The sequence below is a fragment of the Oncorhynchus keta genome, chromosome 21 (genome assembly GCF_023373465.1).
Source record: "Oncorhynchus keta strain PuntledgeMale-10-30-2019 chromosome 21, Oket_V2, whole genome shotgun sequence".
Taxonomy (NCBI): domain Eukaryota; kingdom Metazoa; phylum Chordata; class Actinopteri; order Salmoniformes; family Salmonidae; genus Oncorhynchus; species Oncorhynchus keta.
This window is the reverse complement of record NC_068441.1, coordinates 54,167,441-54,188,777: the sequence shown is the minus strand read 5'-3', so window position 1 is coordinate 54,188,777 and position 21,337 is coordinate 54,167,441. Positions and strand designations below refer to the sequence as shown.

The 21,337-nt window shown below is 49.1% G+C and overlaps 1 long non-coding RNA gene across 1 annotated transcript; it reads right to left on the bottom strand.

Moving 5' to 3' along the window:
* Positions 1-4,979: 4,979 nt before the first annotated feature.
* On the bottom strand, positions 4,980-12,591 carry LOC127910444 (uncharacterized). Its single transcript, XR_008074914.1, has 4 exons — positions 12,428-12,591; positions 9,577-9,656; positions 5,516-6,033; positions 4,980-5,355 (listed from the first exon to the last, which is right to left on the bottom strand). It is a non-coding gene; the product is annotated as an uncharacterized LOC127910444 (long non-coding RNA).
* Between the last annotated feature and the right edge of the window lie 8,746 nt (positions 12,592-21,337).

Here is a 21,337-nt window from a genome sequence, read left to right as displayed (position 1 = left end):
GTTGACAAAGTGGTCCGCAGAGAAGGAGGATGGAAGGGGTGGAGGATTAAGGAGGGAGGATGGAGGGGGTGGAGGATTAAGGAGGGAGGATGGAGGGGGTGGAGGATTAAGGCGGGAGGATGGAGGGGGTGGAGGATTAAGGAGGGAGGATGGAGGGGGTGGAGGATTAAGGAGGGAGGATGGAGGGGGTGGAGGATTAAGGCGGGAGGATGGAGGGGGTGGAGGATTAAGGAGGGAGGATGGAGGGGGTGGAGGATTAAGGAGGGAGGGGGTGGAGGATTAAGGAGGGAGGATGGAGGGGGTGGAGGATTAAGGAGGGAGGATGGAGGGGGTGCAGAATTAAGGAGGGAGTATGGAGGGGGTGGAGGATTAAGGCGGGAGGAGAAGGTGGAAAATAGTTTCCTGGGGTTGGAGGCAGAAACCTTTAGAGTGGCTTTAGTAGCAGATACAGAGGAGGAGAATGTAGAGGGAGTGAAAGGATGATAGGTCCTCCGGAAGTTTAGTTTTCCTCCATTTTTGTTCAGCTGCCTGGAGGAGGTTACAGTTAGATTAGTAGGAGAACAGAGACCTGGAGGAGGTTACAGTTAGATTAGTAGGAGAACAGAGACCTGGAGGGGGGTTACAGTGAGATTAGTAGGAGAACAGAGACCTGGAGGAGGTTACAGTGAGATCAGTAGGAGAACAGAGACCTGGAGGAGGTTACAGTTAGATTAGTAGGAGAACAGAGACCTGGAGGGGGTTACAGTGAGATTAGTAGGAGAACAGAGACCTGGAGGAGGTTACAGTGAGATCAGTAGGAGAACAGAGACCTGGAGGAGGTTACAGTTAGATTAGTAGGAGAACAGAGACCTGGAGGAGGTTACAGTTAGATTAGTAGGAGAACAGAGACCTGGAGGAGGTTACAGTGAGATCAGTAGGAGAACAGAGACCTGGAGGAGGTTACAGTTAGATTAGTAGGAGAACAGAGACCTGGAGGAGGTTACAGTTAGATTAGTAGGAGAACAGAGACCTGGAGGAGGTTACAGTGAGATTAGTAGGAGAATAGAGACCTGGAGGGGGGTGTAGTGAGATTAGTAGGAGAACAGAGACCTGGAGGAGGTTACAGTGAGATTAGTAGGAGAACAGAGACCTGGAGGAGGTTACAGTTAGATTAGTAGGAGAACAGAGACCTGGAGGGGGTTACAGTGAGATTAGTAGGAGAACAGAGACCTGGAGGAGGTCACAGTGAGATTAGTAGGAGAACAGAGACCTGGAGGAGGTTACAGTTAGATTAGTAGGAGAACAGAGACCTGGAGGGGGTTACAGGGAGATTAGTAGGAGAACAGAGACCTGGAGGGGGTTACAGTGAGATTAGTAGGAGAACAGAGACCTGGAGGAGGTTACAGTTAGATTAGTAGGAGAACAGAGACCTGGAGGAGGTTACAGTTAGATTAGTAGGAGAACAGAGACCTGGAGGGGTTACAGTGAGATTAGTAGGAGAACAGAGACCTGGAGGGGGTTACAGTTAGATTAGTAGGAGAACAGAGACCTGGAGGGGGTTACAGGGAGATTAGTAGGAGAACAGAGACCTGGAGGAGGTTACAGTTAGATTAGTAGGAGAATAGAGACCTGGAGGGGGCTACAGTGAGATTAGTAGGAGAACAGAGACCTGGAGGAGGTTACAGTGAGATTAGTAGGAGAACAGAGACCTGGAGGAGGTTACAGTTAGATTGGTAGGAGAACAGAGACCTGGAGGGGGTTACAGTGAGATTAGTAGAACAGAGACCTGAGGGGTTACAGTGAGATTAGTAGGAGAACAGAGACCTGGAGGAGGTTACAGTTAGATTAGTAGGAGAACAGAGACCTGGAGGGGGTTTACAGTGAGATTAGTAGGAGAACAGAGACCTGGAGGAGGTCACTTTGAGATTAGTAGGAGAACAGAGACCTGGAGGGGGGTTACAGTGAGATTAGTAGGAGAACAGAGACCTGGAGGGGGTTACAGTTAGATTAGTAGGAGAACAGAGACCTGGAGGGGGGTTACAGTGAGATCAGTAGGAGAACAGAGACCTGGAGGAGGTTACAGTTAGATTAGTAGGAGAACAGAGACCTGGAGGAGGTTACAGTTAGATTAGTAGGAGAACAGAGACCTGGAGGGGGTTACAGTGAGATTAGTAGGAGAACAGAGACCTGGAGGGGGTTACAGTTAGATTAGTAGGAGAACAGAGACCTGGAGGGGGTTACAGGGAGATTAGTAGGAGAACAGAGACCTGGAGGAGGTTACAGTTAGATTAGTAGGAGAACAGAGACCTGGAGGGGGTTACAGTGAGATTAGTAGGAGAACAGAGACCTGGAGTAGGTTACAGTGTGATTAGTCGGAGAACAGAGACCTTTAGGAGGTTACAGTGAGATTAGTAGGAGAACAGAGACCTGGAGGAGGTTACAGTTAGATTGGTAGGAGAACAGAGACCTGGAGGGGGTTACAGTGAGATTAGTAGAACAGAGACCTGGAGGGGTTACAGTGAGATTAGTAGGAGAACAGAGACCTGGAGGAGGTTACAGTTAGATTAGTAGGAGAACAGAGACCTGGAGGGGGTTACAGTGAGATTAGTAGGAGAACAGAGACCTGGAGGAGGTCACAGTGAGATTAGTAGGAGAACAGAGACCTGGAGGAGGTCACAGTGAGATTAATAGGAGAACAGAGACCTGGAGGGGTAACAGTGAGATTAGTAGGAGAACAGAGACCTGGAGGGGGTTACAGTGAGATTAGTAGGAGAACAGAGACCTGGAGGGGGTTACAGTTAGATTAGTAGGAGAACAGAGACCTGGAGGAGGTTACAGTTAGATTAGTAGGAGAACAGAGACCTGGAGGAGGTCACAGTGAGATTAGTAGGAGAACAGAGACCTGGTGGAGGTTACAGGGAGATTAGTAGGAGAACAGAGACCTGGAGGAGGTCACAGTGAGATTAGTAGGAGAACAGAGACCTGAGGGGGTTACAGTTAGATTGGTAGGAGAACAGAGACCTGGAGGGGGTTACAGTGAGATTAGTAGAACAGAGACCTGGAGGGGGTTACAGTGAGATTAGTAGGAGAACAGAGACCTGGAGGAGGTTACAGTTAGATTAGTAGGAGAACAGAGACCTGGAGGGGGTTACAGTGAGATTAGTAGGAGAACAGAGACCTGGAGGAGGTCACAGTGAGATTAGTAGGAGAACAGAGACCTGGAGGAGGTCACAGTGAGATTAATAGGAGAACAGAGACCTGGAGGGGGGTAACAGTGAGATTAGTAGGAGAACAGAGACCTGGAGGGGGGTTACAGTGAGATTAGTAGGAGAACAGAGACCTGGAGGGGGTTACAGTTAGATTAGTAGGAGAACAGAGACCTGGAGGAGGTTACAGTTAGATTAGTAGGAGAACAGAGACCTGGAGGAGGTCACAGTGAGATTAGTAGGAGAACAGAGACCTGGTGGAGGTTACAGGGAGATTAGTAGGAGAACAGAGACCTGGAGGAGGTCACAGTGAGATTAGTAGGAGAACAGAGACCTGGAGGGGGTTACAGTGAGATTAGTAGGAGAACAGAGACCTGGAGGGGGTTACAGGGAGATTAGTAGGAGAACAGAGACCTGGAGGGGGTTACAGGGAGATTAGTAGGAGAACAGAGACCTGGAGGGGGTTACAGGGAGATTAGTAGGAGAACAGAGACCTGGAGGGGGTTACAGGGAGATTAGTAGGAGAACAGAGACCTGGAGGGGGTTACAGTGAGATTAGTAGGAGAACAGAGACCTGGAGGGGTTACAGGGAGATTAGTAGGAGAACAGAGACCTGGAGGAGGTCACAGTGAGATTAGTAGGAGAACAGAGACCTGGAGGAGGTTACAGTTAGATTAGTAGGAGAACAGAGACCTGGAGGGGGTTACAGGGAGATTAGTAGGAGAACAGAGACCTGGAGGGGGTTACAGTGAGATTAGTAGGAGAACAGAGACCTGGAGGAGGTTACAGTTAGATTAGTAGGAGAACAGAGACCTGGAGGAGGTTACAGTTAGATTAGTAGGAGAACAGAGACCTGGAGGGGGTTACAGTGAGATTAGTAGGAGAACAGAGACCTGGAGGGGGTTACAGTTAGATTAGTAGGAGAACAGAGACCTGGAGGGGGTTACAGGGAGATTAGTAGGAGAACAGAGACCTGGAGGAGGTTACAGTTAGATTAGTAGGAGAATAGAGACCTGGAGGGGGTTACAGTGAGATTAGTAGGAGAACAGAGACCTGGAGGAGGTTACAGTGAGATTAGTAGGAGAACAGAGACCTGGAGGAGGTTACAGTTAGATTGGTAGGAGAACAGAGACCTGGAGGGGGGTTACAGTGAGATTAGTAGAACAGAGACCTGGAGGGGGTTACAGTGAGATTAGTAGGAGAACAGAGACCTGGAGGAGGTTACAGTTAGATTAGTAGGAGAACAGAGACCTGGAGGGGGTTACAGTGAGATTAGTAGGAGAACAGAGACCTGGAGGAGGTCACTTTGAGATTAGTAGGAGAACAGAGACCTGGAGGGGGGTTACAGTGAGATTAGTAGGAGAACAGAGACCTGGAGGGGGTTACAGTTAGATTAGTAGGAGAACAGAGACCTGGAGGGGGGTTACAGTGAGATCAGTAGGAGAACAGAGACCTGGAGGAGGTTACAGTTAGATTAGTAGGAGAACAGAGACCTGGAGGAGGTTACAGTTAGATTAGTAGGAGAACAGAGACCTGGAGGGGGGTTACAGTGAGATTAGTAGGAGAACAGAGACCTGGAGGGGGTTACAGTTAGATTAGTAGGAGAACAGAGACCTGGAGGGGTTACAGGAGATTAGTAGGAGAACAGAGACCTGGAGGAGGTTACAGTTAGATTAGTAGGAGAACAGAGACTTGGAGGGGGTTACAGTGAGATTAGTAGGAGAACAGAGACCTGGAGGAGGTTACAGTGAGATTAGTAGGAGAACAGAGACCTGGAGGAGGTTACAGTGAGATTAGTAGGAGAACAGAGACCTGGAGGAGGTTACAGTTAGATTGGTAGGAGAACAGAGACCTGGAGGGGGGTTACAGTGAGATTAGTAGAACAGAGACCTGGAGGGGGTTACAGTGAGATTAGTAGGAGAACAGAGACCTGGAGGAGGTTACAGTTAGATTAGTAGGAGAACAGAGACCTGGAGGGGGTTACAGTGAGATTAGTAGGAGAACAGAGACCTGGAGGAGGTCACAGTGAGATTAGTAGGAGAACAGAGACCTGGAGGAGGTCACAGTGAGATTAATAGGAGAACAGAGACCTGGAGGGGGTTACAGTGAGATTAGTAGGAGAACAGAGACCTGGAGGGGGTTACAGTGAGATTAGTAGGAGAACAGAGACCTGGAGGGGGTTACAGTTAGATTAGTAGGAGAACAGAGACCTGGAGGAGGTTACAGTTAGATTAGTAGGAGAACAGAGACCTGGAGGAGGTCACAGTGAGATTAGTAGGAGAACAGAGACCTGGTGGAGGTTACAGGGAGATTAGTAGGAGAACAGAGACCTGGAGGAGGTCACAGTGAGATTAGTAGGAGAACAGAGACCTGGAGGGGGTTACAGTGAGATTAGTAGGAGAACAGAGACCTGGAGGGGGTTACAGGGAGATTAGTAGGAGAACAGAGACCTGGAGGGGGTTACAGGGAGATTAGTAGGAGAACAGAGACCTGGAGGGGGTTACAGGGAGATTAGTAGGAGAACAGAGACCTGGAGGGGGTTACAGGGAGATTAGTAGGAGAACAGAGACCTGGAGGAGGTTACAGTTAGATTAGTAGGAGAACAGAGACCTGGAGGAGGTTACAGTTAGATTAGTAGGAGAACAGAGACCTGGAGGGGGTTACAGTGAGATTAGTAGGAGAACAGAGACCTGGAGGAGGTTACAGTTAGATTGGTAGGAGAACAGAGACCTGGAGGGGGGTTACAGTGAGATTAGTAGAACAGAGACCTGGAGGGGGTTACAGTGAGATTAGTAGGAGAACAGAGACCTGGAGGAGGTCACAGTGAGATTAGTAGGAGAACAGAGACCTGGTGGAGGTTACAGGGAGATTAGTAAGAGAACAGAGACCTGGAGGAGGTCACAGTGAGATTAGTAGGAGAACAGAGACCTGGAGGGGGTTACAGTGAGATTAGTAGGAGAACAGAGACCTGGAGGGGGTTACAGGGAGATTAGTAGGAGAACAGAGACCTGGAGGGGGTTACAGGAGATTAGTAGGAGAACAGAGACCTGGAGGGGGTTACAGGGAGATTAGTAGGAGAACAGAGACCTGGAGGGGGTTACAGGGAGATTAGTAGGAGAACAGAGACCTGGAGGAGGTTACAGTTAGATTAGTAGGAGAACAGAGACCTGGAGGAGGTTACAGTTAGATTAGTAGGAGAACAGAGACCTGGAGGGGGTTACAGTGAGATTAGTAGGAGAACAGAGACCTGGAGGGGGTTACAGTGAGATTAGTAGGAGAACAGAGACCTGGAGGAGGTTACAGTTAGATTAGTAGGAGAACAGAGACCTGGAGGAGGTTACAGTTAGATTAGTAGGAGAACAGAGACCTGGAGGGGGGTTACAGTGAGATTAGTAGGAGAACAGAGACCTGGAGGGGGTTACAGTTAGATTAGTAGGAGAACAGAGACCTGGAGGGGGGTTACAGTGAGATCAGTAGGAGAACAGAGACCTGGAGGAGGTTACAGTTAGATTAGTAGGAGAACAGAGACCTGGAGGAGGTTACAGTTAGATTAGTAGGAGAACAGAGACCTGGAGGGGGTTACAGTGAGATTAGTAGGAGAACAGAGACCTGGAGGAGGTTACAGTTAGATTAGTAGGAGAACAGAGACCTGGAGGGGGTTACAGTGAGATTAGTAGGAGAACAGAGACCTGGAGGGGGTTACAGTGAGATCAGTAGGAGAACAGAGACCTGGAGGAGGTTACAGTTAGATTAGTAGGAGAACAGAGACCTGGAGGAGGTTACAGTTAGATTAGTAGGAGAACAGAGACCTGGAGGGGTTACAGTGAGATTAGTAGGAGAACAGAGACCTGGAGGGGTTACAGTTAGATTAGTAGGAGAACAGAGACCTGGAGGGGTTACAGGGAGATTAGTAGGAGAACAGAGACCTGGAGGAGGTTACAGTTAGATTAGTAGGAGAACAGAGACCTGGAGGGGGTTACAGTGAGATTAGTAGGAGAACAGAGACCTGGAGGAGGTTACAGTGAGATTAGTAGGAGAACAGAGACCTGGAGGAGGTTACAGTGAGATTAGTAGGAGAACAGAGACCTGGAGGAGGTTACAGTTAGATTGGTAGGAGAACAGAGACCTGGAGGGGGTTACAGTGAGATTAGTAGAACAGAGACCTGGAGGGGTTACAGTGAGATTAGTAGGAGAACAGAGACCTGGAGGAGGTTACAGTTAGATTAGTAGGAGAACAGAGACCTGGAGGGGTTACAGTGAGATTAGTAGGAGAACAGAGACCTGGAGGGGTTACAGTGAGATTAGTAGGAGAACAGAGACCTGGAGGGGGTTACAGGGAGATTAGTAGGAGAACAGAGACCTGGAGGAGGTTACAGTTAGATTAGTAGGAGAACAGAGACCTGGAGGAGGTTACAGTTAGATTAGTAGGAGAACAGAGACCTGGAGGGGGTTACAGTGAGATTAGTAGGAGAACAGAGACCTGGAGGAGGTTACAGTTAGATTAGTAGGAGAACAGAGACCTGGAGGAGGTTACAGTTAGATTAGTAGGAGAACAGAGACCTGGAGGAGGTTACAGTTAGATTAGTAGGAGAACAGAGACCTGGAGGGGGTTACAGTGAGATTAGTAGGAGAACAGAGACCTGGAGGGGGTTACAGTTAGATTAGTAGGAGAACAGAGACCTGGAGGGGGTTACAGTGAGATCAGTAGGAGAACAGAGACCTGGAGGAGGTTACAGTTAGATTAGTAGGAGAACAGAGACCTGGAGGAGGTTACAGTTAGATTAGTAGGAGAACAGAGACCTGGAGGGGTTACAGTGAGATTAGTAGGAGAACAGAGACCTGGAGGGGGTTACAGTGAGATTAGTAGGAGAACAGAGACCTGGAGGGGGGTTACAGTTAGATTAGTAGGAGAACAGAGACCTGGAGGGGGTTACAGTGAGATCAGTAGGAGAACAGAGACCTGGAGGAGGTTACAGTTAGATTAGTAGGAGAACAGAGACCTGGAGGAGGTTACAGTTAGATTAGTAGGAGAACAGAGACCTGGAGGGGGTTACAGTGAGATTAGTAGGAGAACAGAGACCTGGAGGGGTTACAGTTAGATTAGTAGGAGAACAGAGACCTGGAGGGGGTTACAGGGAGATTAGTAGGAGAACAGAGACCTGGAGGAGGTTACAGTTAGATTAGTAGGAGAACAGAGACCTGGAGGGGGTTACAGTGAGATTAGTAGGAGAACAGAGACCTGGAGTAGGTTACAGTGAGATTAGTCGGAGAACAGAGACCTTTAGGAGGTTACAGTGAGATTAGTAGGAGAACAGAGACCTGGAGGAGGTTACAGTTAGATTGGTAGGAGAACAGAGACCTGGAGGGGGGTTACAGTGAGATTAGTAGAACAGAGACCTGGAGGGGGTTACAGTGAGATTAGTAGGAGAACAGAGACCTGGAGGAGGTTACAGTTAGATTAGTAGGAGAACAGAGACCTGGAGGGGGTTACAGTGAGATTAGTAGGAGAACAGAGACCTGGAGGAGGTCACAGTGAGATTAGTAGGAGAACAGAGACCTGGAGGAGGTCACAGTGAGATTAATAGGAGAACAGAGACCTGGAGGGGGTTACAGTGAGATTAGTAGGAGAACAGAGACCTGGAGGGGGGTTACAGTGAGATTAGTAGGAGAACAGAGACCTGGAGGGGTTACAGTTAGATTAGTAGGAGAACAGAGACCTGGAGGAGGTTACAGTTAGATTAGTAGGAGAACAGAGACCTGGAGGAGATCACAGTGAGATTAGTAGGAGAACAGAGACCTGGTGGAGGTTACAGGGAGATTAGTAGGAGAACAGAGACCTGGAGGAGGTCACAGTGAGATTAGTAGGAGAACAGAGACCTGGAGGGGTTACAGTGAGATTAGTAGGAGAACAGAGACCTGGAGGGGTTACAGGGAGATTAGTAGGAGAACAGAGACCTGGAGGGGGTTACAGGGAGATTAGTAGGAGAACAGAGACCTGGAGGGGGTTACAGGGAGATTAGTAGGAGAACAGAGACCTGGAGGGTTACAGGGAGATTAGTAGGAGAACAGAGACCTGGAGGAGGTTACAGTTAGATTAGTAGGAGAACAGAGACCTGGAGGAGGTTACAGTTAGATTAGTAGGAGAACAGAGACCTGGAGGGGGTTACAGTGAGATTAGTAGGAGAACAGAGACCTGGAGGAGGTTACAGTTAGATTGGTAGGAGAACAGAGACCTGGAGGGGGGTTACAGTGAGATTAGTAGAACAGAGACCTGGAGGGGGTTACAGTGAGATTAGTAGGAGAACAGAGACCTGGAGGAGGTCACAGTGAGATTAGTAGGAGAACAGAGACCTGGTGGAGGTTACAGGGAGATTAGTAGGAGAACAGAGACCTGGAGGAGGTCACAGTGAGATTAGTAGGAGAACAGAGACCTGGAGGGGGTTACAGTGAGATTAGTAGGAGAACAGAGACCTGGAGGGGGTTACAGGGAGATTAGTAGGAGAACAGAGACCTGGAGGGGGTTACAGGGAGATTAGTAGGAGAACAGAGACCTGGAGGGGTTACAGGGAGATTAGTAGGAGAACAGAGACCTGGAGGGGTTACAGGGAGATTAGTAGGAGAACAGAGACCTGGAGGAGGTTACAGTTAGATTAGTAGGAGAACAGAGACCTGGAGGAGGTTACAGTTAGATTAGTAGGAGAACAGAGACCTGGAGGGGGTTACAGTGAGATTAGTAGGAGAACAGAGACCTGGAGGAGGTTACAGTTAGATTGGTAGGAGAACAGAGACCTGGAGGGGGGTTACAGTGAGATTAGTAGAACAGAGACCTGGAGGGGGTTACAGTGAGATTAGTAGGAGAACAGAGACCTGGAGGAGGTCACAGTGAGATTAGTAGGAGAACAGAGACCTGGAGGAGGTCACAGTGAGATTTATAGGAGAACAGAGACCTGGAGGAGGTTACAGTTAGATTAGTAGGAGAACAGAGACCTGGAGGGGGTTACAGTGAGATTAGTAGGAGAACAGAGACCTGGAGGAGGTCACAGTGAGATTAGTAGGAGAACAGAGACCTGGAGGAGGTTACAGTTAGATTAGTAGGAGAACAGAGACCTGGAGGGGGTTACAGGGAGATTAGTAGGAGAACAGAGACCTGGAGGGGGTTACAGTGAGATTAGTAGGAGAACAGAGACCTGGAGGAGGTTACAGTTAGATTAGTAGGAGAACAGAGACCTGGAGGAGGTTACAGTTAGATTAGTAGGAGAACAGAGACCTGGAGGGGGTTACAGTGAGATTAGTAGGAGAACAGAGACCTGGAGGGGTTACAGTTAGATTAGTAGGAGAACAGAGACCTGGAGGGGGTTACAGTGAGATCAGTAGGAGAACAGAGACCTGGAGGAGGTTACAGTTAGATTAGTAGGAGAACAGAGACCTGGAGGAGGTTACAGTTAGATTAGTAGGAGAACAGAGACCTGGAGGGGGTTACAGTGAGATTAGTAGGAGAACAGAGACCTGGAGGGGGTTACAGTTAGATTAGTAGGAGAACAGAGACCTGGAGGGGGTTACAGGGAGATTAGTAGGAGAACAGAGACCTGGAGGAGGTTACAGTTAGATTAGTAGGAGAACAGAGACCTGGAGGGGGTTACAGTGAGATTAGTAGGAGAATAGAGACCTGGAAAGGTTACAGTGAGATTAGTAGGAGAACAGAGACCTGGAGGAGGTTACAGTTAGATTGGTAGGAGAACAGAGACCTGGAGGGGGGTTACAGTGAGATTAGTAGAACAGAGACCTGGAGGGGGTTACAGTGAGATTAGTAGGAGAACAGAGACCTGGAGGAGGTTACAGTTAGATTAGTAGGAGAACAGAGACCTGGAGGGGGTTACAGTGAGATTAGTAGGAGAACAGAGACCTGGAGGAGGTCACAGTGAGATTAGTAGGAGAACAGAGACCTGGAAAGGTTACAGTGAGATTAGTAGGAGAACAGAGACCTGGAGGAGGTTACAGTTAGATTGGTAGGAGAACAGAGACCTGGAGGGGGGTTACAGTGAGATTAGTAGAACAGAGACCTGGAGGGGGTTACAGTGAGATTAGTAGGAGAACAGAGACCTGGAGGAGGTTACAGTTAGATTAGTAGGAGAACAGAGACCTGGAGGGGGTTACAGTGAGATTAGTAGGAGAACAGAGACCTGGAGGAGGTCACAGTGAGATTAGTAGGAGAACAGAGACCTGGAGGAGGTCACAGTGAGATTAATAGGAGAACAGAGACCTGGAGGGGTTACAGTGAGATTAGTAGGAGAACAGAGACCTGGAGGGGGTTACAGTGAGATTAGTAGGAGAACAGAGACCTGGAGGGGGTTACAGTTAGATTAGTAGGAGAACAGAGACCTGGAGGAGGTTACAGTTAGATTAGTAGGAGAACAGAGACCTGGAGGAGGTCACAGTGAGATTAGTAGGAGAACAGAGACCTGGTGGAGGTTACAGGGAGATTAGTAGGAGAACAGAGACCTGGAGGAGGTCACCTTAGTAGGAGAACAGAGACCTGGAGGGGGTTACAGTGAGATTAGTAGGAGAACAGAGACCTGGAGGGGGTTACAGGAGATTAGTAGGAGAACAGAGACCTGGAGGGGTTACAGGAGATTAGTAGGAGAACAGAGACCTGGAGGGGGGTTACAGGTTAGTAGGAGAACAGAGACCTGGAGGGGTTACAGGGAGATTAGTAGGAGAACAGAGACCTGGAGGAGGTTACAGTTAGATTAGTAGGAGAACAGAGACCTGGAGGAGGTTACAGTTAGATTAGTAGGAGAACAGAGACCTGGAGGGGGTTACAGTGAGATTAGTAGAGAACAGAGACCTGGAGGGGTTACAGTTAGATTAGTAGGAGAACAGAGACCTGGAGGGGGTACAGGGAGATTAGTAGGAGAACAGAGACCTGGAGGAGGTTACAGTTAGATTAGTAGGAGAACAGAGACCTGGAGGAGGTTACAGTTAGATTGGTAGGAGAACAGAGACCTGGAGGGGGGTTACAGTGAGATTAGTAGAACAGAGACCTGGAGGGGGTTACAGTGAGATTAGTAGGAGAACAGAGACCTGGAGGAGGTCACAGTGAGATTAGTAGGAGAACAGAGACCTGGAGGAGGTCACAGTGAGATTTATAGGAGAACAGAGACCTGGAGGGGGTTACAGTGAGATTAGTAGGAGAACAGAGACCTGGAGGGGGGTTACAGTGAGATTAGTAGGAGAACAGAGACCTGGAGGGGGTTACAGTGAGATTAGTAGGAGAACAGAGACCTGGAGGAGGTCACAGTGAGATTAGTAGGAGAACAGAGACCTGGAGGAGGTCACAGTGAGATTAATAGGAGAACAGAGACCTGGAGGAGGTTACAGTGAGATTAGTAGGAGAACAGAGACCTGGAGGGGGGTTACAGTGAGATTAGTAGGAGAACAGAGACCTGGAGGGGGTTACAGTTAGATTAGTAGGAGAACAGAGACCTGGAGGAGGTTACAGTTAGATTAGTAGGAGAACAGAGACCTGGAGGAGGTCACAGTGAGATTAGTAGGAGAACAGAGACCTGGTGGAGGTTACAGGGAGATTAGTAGGAGAACAGAGACCTGGAGGAGGTCACAGTGAGATTAGTAGGAGAACAGAGACCTGGTGGAGGTTACAGGGAGATTAGTAGGAGAACAGAGACCTGGTGGAGGTTACAGGGAGATTAGTAGGAGAACAGAGACCTGGAGGAGGTCACAGTGAGATTAGTAGGAGAACAGAGACCTGGAGGGGGTTACAGTGAGAATAGTAGGAGAACAGAGACCTGGAGGGGGTTACAGGGAGATTAGTAGGAGAACAGAGACCTGGAGGGGGTTACAGGGAGATTAGTAGGAGAACAGAGACCTGGAGGAGGTTACAGTTAGATTAGTAGGAGAACAGAGACCTGGAGGAGGTTACAGTTAGATTAGTAGGAGAACAGAGACCTGGAGGGGGTTACAGTGAGATTAGTAGGAGAACAGAGACCTGGAGGGGGTTACAGTTAGATTAGTAGGAGAACAGAGACCTGGAGGGGGTTACAGGGAGATTAGTAGGAGAACAGAGACCTGGAGGAGGTTACAGTTAGATTAGTAGGAGAACAGAGACCTGGAGGAGGTTACAGTTAGATTGGTAGGAGAACAGAGACCTGGAGGGGGGTTACAGTGAGATTAGTAGAACAGAGACCTGGAGGGGGTTACAGTGAGATTAGTAGGAGAACAGAGACCTGGAGGATGTTACAGTTAGATTAGTAGGAGAACAGAGACCTGGAGGGGGTTACAGTGAGATTAGTAGGAGAACAGAGACCTGGAGGAGGTCACAGTGAGATTAGTAGGAGAACAGAGACCTGGAGGAGGTCACAGTGAGATTTATAGGAGAACAGAGACCTGGAGGGGGTTACAGTGAGATTAGTAGGAGAACAGAGACCTGGAGGGGGGTTACAGTGAGATTAGTAGGAGAACAGAGACCTGGAGGGGGTTACAGTGAGATTAGTAGGAGAACAGAGACCTGGAGGAGGTTACAGTTAGATTAGTAGGAGAACAGAGACCTGGAGGAGGTCACAGTGAGATTAGTAGGAGAACAGAGACCTGGAGGGTGTTACAGGGAGATTAGTAGGAGAACAGAGACCTGGAGGGGGTTACAGGGAGATTAGTAGGAGAACAGAGACCTGGAGGGGGTTACAGGGAGATTAGTAGGAGAACAGAGACCTGGAGGGGGTTACAGGGAGATTAGTAGGAGAACAGAGACCTGGAGGGGGTTACAGGGAGATTAGTAGGAGAACAGAGACCTGGAGGGGGTCACAGTGAGATTAGTAGGAGAACAGAGACCTGGAGGGGGTTGCAGTGAGATTAGTAGGAGAACAGAGACCTGGAGGGGGGTTACAGTGAGATTAGTAGGAGAACAGAGACCTGGAGAGGGGTTACAGGGAGATTAGTAGGAGAACTGAGACCTGGAGGAGGTTACAGTGAGATTAGTAGGAGAACAGAGACCTGGAGGAGGTCACAGTGAGATTAGTAGGAGAACAGAGACCTGGAGGAGGTTACAGTGAGATTAGTAGGAGAACAGAGACCTGGAGGGGGGTTACAGTGAGATTAGTAGGAGAACGGAGACCTGGAGGGGGGTTACAGTGAGATTAGTAGGAGAACAGAGACCTGGAGGGGGTTACAGTTAGATTAGTAGGAGAACAGAGACCTGGAGGAGGTTACAGTTAGATTAGTAGGAGAACAGAGACCTGGAGGAGGTCACAGTGAGATTAGTAGGAGAACAGAGACCTGGAGGGGGTTACAGGGAGATTAGTAGGAGAACAGAGACCTGGAGGGGGTTACAGGGAGATTAGTAGGAGAACAGAGACCTGGAGGGGGTCACAGTGAGATTAGTAGGAGAACAGAGACCTGGAGGGGGTTGCAGTGAGATTAGTAGGAGAACAGAGACCTGGAGGGGGGTTACAGTGAGATTAGTAGGAGAACAGAGACCTGGAGAGGGGTTACAGGGAGATTAGTAGGAGAACTGAGACCTGGAGGAGGTTACAGTGAGATTAGTAGGAGAACAGAGACCTGGAAGAGGTCACAGTGAGATTAGTAGGAGAACAGAGACCTGGAGGAGGTTACAGTGAGATTAGTAGGAGAACAGAGACCTGGAGGGGGGTTACAGTGAGATTAGTAGGAGAACGGAGACCTGGGGGGGTACAGTGAGATTAGCAGGAGAACAGAGACCTGGAGGGGGTTACAGGGAGATTAGTAGGAGAACAGAGACCTGCAGGGGGAGGGGGGTTACAGTGAGATTAGTCAAATCTGTTGCATTGCAATATTTGAAATGGACAATATTTTTTTTAGCTGGCAGGCTAGTTGGTCACATTTTCTACTATCCTGGTCTGTACAGTACTAGCCTCTACTATCCTGGTCTGTACAGTACTAGCCTCTACTATCCTGGTCTGTACAGTACTAGCCTCTACTATCCTGGTCTGTACAGTACTAGCCTCTACTCTCCTGGTCTGTACAGTACTAGCCTCTACTATCCTGGTCTGTACAGTACTAGCCTCTACTATCCTGGTCTGTACAGTACTAGCCTCTACTATCCTGGTCTGTACAGTACTAGCCTCTACTATCCTGGTCTGTACAGTACTAGCCTCTACTATCCTGGTCTGTACAGTACTAGCCTCTACTATCCTGGTCTGTACAGTACTAGCCTCTACTATCCTGGTCTGTACAGTACTAGCCTCTACTATCCTGGTCTGTACAGTACTAGCCTCTACTATCCTGGTCTGTACAGTACTAGCCTCTACTATCCTGGTCTGTACAGTACTAGCCTCTACTATCCTGGTCTGTACAGTACTAGCCTCTACTATCCTGGTCTGTACAGTACTAGCCTCTACTATCCTGGTCTGTACAGTACTAGCCTCAGGCTACCGGGGGATCTTCATTTCATTTCCATCCCTGGTTACAGTATTATAGCTGTACGATATCCAACAGTCCATGGTTCTATACAAACGTGTCCCATTCTGAGAAAGGTTAGCACCTTCCTGTGGATGCAATCAGCCTATCAGTAATTCTTACGGAATTTTGCAACAACCAAAACTATTGAGGTGTTTTATTTGACTTAATGGGAGAGAAAGAAGGTCTTTGTACTGTAATTCTGCTCTATAAATAACGTTACTGCGTTGTGGCTTTGATTGAATAGCATCGCTCCACTGGTCTCTTTGTTTCAGGGAGGCAGTCAGTAGGCAGGCAGTCAGTCAGTAGGCAGGCAGTCAGTAGGCAGGCAGGCAGGCAGGCAGGCAGGCAGGCAGGCAGGCAGGCAGGCAGTAGGCAGGCAGTAGGCAGGCAGGCAGGCAGGCAGTAGGCAGGCAGGCAGGCAGTAGCAGGCAGGCAGGCAGGCAGGGCAGTCAGTAGGCAGGCAGGCAGTCAGTAGGCAGGCAGGCAGGCAGGCAGGCAGGCAGTCAGTAGGCAGGCAGGCAGGCAGGCAGGCAGTAGGCAGGCAGGCAGGCAGGCAGTCAGTAGGCAGGCAGGCAGGCAGTCAGGCAGTCAGTAGGCAGGCAGGCAGGCAGGCAGTAGGCAGGCAGGCAGGCAGGCAGGCAGGCAGGCAGGCAGGCAGTCAGTAGGCAGGCAGGCAGGCAGGCAGGCAGGCAGGCAGGCAGGCAGGCAGGGCAGGCAGGCAGGCAGGCAGGCAGGCAGTCAGTCAGGTAGGCAGGCAGGCAGGCAGTCAGGCAGGCAGGCAGGCAGGCAGTAGGCAGGCAGGCAGTCAGTAGGCAGGCAGGCAGGCAGTCAGGCAGTCAGGCAGGCGGGAGGTCTGAAATGTCTCTCTAGGAGCAGACAGCAGGCCGACCCCTCTGTCCCCTCACATCAGAGGTAATTATCTGCAATCAGAGTGGCTCAGAAAATCTATAGACCCTTAAACACCTTCCTCTCCTACTGGGGACCTGCAGCTGTGGCCTCACACACACACGCACGCACGCACACACACACACTTCAAACATGCAGGAACACACACACACACTCACAACAATTTAGGGATTTAGGGAGGGGGGGTGGCATTTTCAACAAGATGCTATATTTAAGTAAGATGACAAACTGACAAAAACATAGCCTGCTGAGATATGTGTCCCTTTTTGATTGAAGTACCAAAGAAATGGTGCAAGATGTTCAAGCCTTCCGTGTGCATACAGCAGCAATAACAAACATATAACTGATTGGGAGGGAGGGAGAGGAGGGGTAGAGGGAGGGAGGGAGGGAGGGAGGGAGGGAGGGAGGGAGGGAGGGAGGGAGGGAGGGAGAGAGAGGAGGGGAGGGGTAGAGGGAGGGAGGGAGGGAGGGGGAAGGGAGAGGGAGGGAGGGGTAGAGGGAGGGAGGGGAGGAGGGAGGGAGGGAGGGAGGGAGGGAGGGAGAGGGAGAGGAGGGGTGGAGGGAGGGAGGGGTAGAGGGAGGGAGGGAGGGAGGGAGGGAGGGAGGGAGAGGGAGGGAGAGGAGGGAGGGAGGGAGGGAGGGAGGGAGGGAGGGAGGGAGGGAGGGAGGGAGGGAGGGAGGGAGGGGAGGGAGGGAGGGAGGGAGGGAGAGGGAGGAGGGGTAGAGGGAGGGAGGGAGAGGGAGGGAGGGAGGGAGGGGTAGAGGGAGGGAGGGAGGGAGGGAGAGGAGGGGTAGAGGGAGGGAGGGAGGGAGGGAGGGGTAGAGGGAGGGAGGGAGGGAGGGAGGGAGGGAGAGGAGGGGTAGAGGGAGGGAGGGAGGGAGGGAGGGAGAGGGAGGGGTAGAGGGAGGGAGGGAGGGGTAGAGGGAGGGAGGGAGGGAGAGAGGGAGGGGTAGAGGGAGGGAGGGAGGGAGGGAGGGAGGGGTAGAGGGAGGGGGAGGGAGGGAGAGAGGGAGGGAGGGAGGGAGGGAGAGGAGGGGTAGAGGGAGGGAGGGAGGGAGGAGGGAGGAGGGAGAGGGAGAGAGAGAGGGAGGGAGGGAGAGGAGGGTAGAGGGAGGGAGGGAGAGGGAGGGAGAGGAGGGGTAGAGGGGAGGGAGGGAGGGCTATGGTAGCTTATCACTGGAGAAAACACCCCACCAACTTTTATCAACCCTACATCAACACACAGACCACCATTTACCAACCATACATCAACACACAGACCACCATTTACCAACCATACATCAACACACAGACCACCATTTACCAACCATACATCAACACACAGACCACCATTTACCAACCATACATCAACACACAGACCACCATTTACCAACCCTACATCAACACACAGACCACCATTTACCAACCATACATCAACACACAGACCACCATTTACAAACCATACATCAACACACAGACCACCATTTACCAACCATACATCAACACACAGACCACCATTTACCAACCATACATCAACACACAGACCACCATTTACCAACCATACATCAACACACAGACCACCATTTACCAACCATACATCAACACACAGACCACCATTTACCAACCATACATCAACACACAGACCACCATTTACCAACCATACATCAACACACAGACCACCATTTACCAACCCTACATCAACACACAGACCACCATTTACCAACCCTACATCAACACACAGACCACCATTTACCAACCATACATCAACACACAGACCACCATTTACCAACCATACATCAACACACAGACCACCATTTACCAACCCTACATCAACACACAGATCACCATTTACAAACCATACATCAACACACAGACCACCATTTACCAACCCTACATCAACACACAGACCACCATTTACCAACCATACATCAACACACAGACCACCATTTACCAACCCTACATCAACACACAGACCACCATTTACCAACCATACATCAACACACAGACCACCATTTACCAACCATACATCAACACACAGACCACCATTTACCAACCATACATCAACACACAGACCACCATTTACCAACCATACATCAACACACAGACCACCATTTACCAACCATACATCAACACACAGACCACCATTTACCAACCCTACATCAACACACAGACCACCATTTACCAACCCTACATCAACACACAGACCACCATTTACAAACCATACATCAACACACAGACCACCATTTACCAACCATACATCAACACACAGACCACCATTTACCAACCATACATCAACACACAGACCACCATTTACCAACCATACATCAACACACAGACCACCATTTACCAACCATACATCAACACACATTTAACATTTACCAACCATACATCAACACACAGACCACCATTTACCAACCATACATCAACACACAGATCACCATTTACCAACCCTACATCAACACACAGACCACCATTTACCAACCATACATCAACACACAGACCACCATTTACCAACCATACATCAACACACAGACCACCATTTACCAACCATACATCAACACACAGACCACCATTTACCAACCATACATCAACACACAGACCACCATTTACAAACCATACATCAACACACAGACCACCATTTACCAACCATACATCAACACAAAGACCACCATTTACCAACCATACATCAACACACAGACCACCATTTACCAACCATACATCAACACACAGACCACCATTTACCAACCATACATCAACACACAGACCACCATTTACAAACCATACATCAACACACAGACCACCATTTACCAACCATACATCAACACAAAGACCACCATTTACCAACCATACATCAACACACAGACCACCATTTACCAACCATACATCAACACACAGACCACCATTTACCAACCATACATCAACACACAGACCACCATTTACCAACCATACATCAACACACAGACCACCATTTACCAACCACACATCAACACACAGACCACCATTTACCAACCATACATCAACACACAGACCACCATTTACCAACCATACATCAACACACAGACCACCATTTACCAACCATACATCAACACACAGACCACCATTTAGCAACCATACATCAACACACAGACCACCATTTACCAACCACACATCAACACACAGACCACCATTTACCAACCATACATCAACACACAGACCACCATTTACCAACCATACATCAACACACAGACCACCATTTACCAACCACACATCAACACACAGACCACCATTTACCAACCATACATCAACACACAGACCACCATTTACAAACCATACATCAACACAGACCACCATTTACCAACCATACATCAACACACAGACCACCATTTACCAACCATACATCAACACACAGATCACCATTTACCAACCATACATCAACACACAGACCACCATTTACCAACCATACATCAACACAGACCACCATTTACCAACCATACATCAACACACAGATCACCATTTACCAACCATACATCAACACACAGACCACCATTTAGCAACCATACATCAACACACAGACCACCATTTACCAACCACACATCAACACACAGACCACCATTTACCAACCATACATCAACACACAGACCACCATTTACCAACCATACATCAACACACAGACCACCATTTACCAACCACACATCAACACACAGACCATCATTTACCAACCATACATCAACACACAGACCACCATTTACAAACCATACATCAACACACAGACCACCATTTACCAACCACACATCAACACACAGACCACTATTTACCAACCATACATCAACACACAGACCACCATTTACAAACCATACATCAACACACAGACCACCATTTACCAACCATACATCAACACACAGACCACCATTTACCAACCATACATCAACACACAGACCACCATTTACCAACCATACATCAACACACAGACCACCATACATCAACACACAGACCACCATTTACCAACCATACATCAACACACAGACCACCATTTACCAACCATACATCAACACACAGACCACCATTTACCAACCATACATCAACACACAGACCACCATTTACAAACCATACATCAACACACAGATCAAACCTACTCCTATATGTACAGTCCGTGGTGTCTACACTCCTATATGTACAGTCCCTCGTGTCTACACTCCTATATGTACAGTCCGTAGTGTCTACACTCCTATATGTACAGTCCGTAGTGTCTACACTCCTATATGTACAGTCCTTAGTGTCTACACTCCTATATGTACAGTCCTTAGTGTCTCCACTCCTATATGTACAGTCCGTAGTGTCTCCACTCCTATATGTACAGTCCGTGGTGTCTCCACTCCTATATGTACAGTCCGTAGTGTCGACACTCCTACATGTACAGTCCGTGGTGTCTCCACTCCTATATGTACAGTCCGTAGTGTCTACACTCCTATATGTACAGTCCGTGGTGTCTCCACTCCTATATGTACAGTCCGTGGTGTCTCCACTCCTATATGTACAGTCCGTAGTGTCTACACTCCTATATGTACAGTCCGTGGTGTCTACACTCCTATATGTACAGTCCGTAGTGTCTCTACACTCCTATATGTACAGTCCGTGGTGTCTCCACTCCTATATGTACAGTCCGTGGTGTCTCCACTCCTATATGTACAGTCCGTGGTGTCTCCACTCCTATATGTACAGTCCGTGGTGTCTCCACTCCTATATGTACAGTCCTTAGTGTCTACACTCCTATATGTACAGTCCGTGGTGTCTCCACTCCTATATGTACAGTCCGTAGTGTCTCCACTCCTATATGTACAGT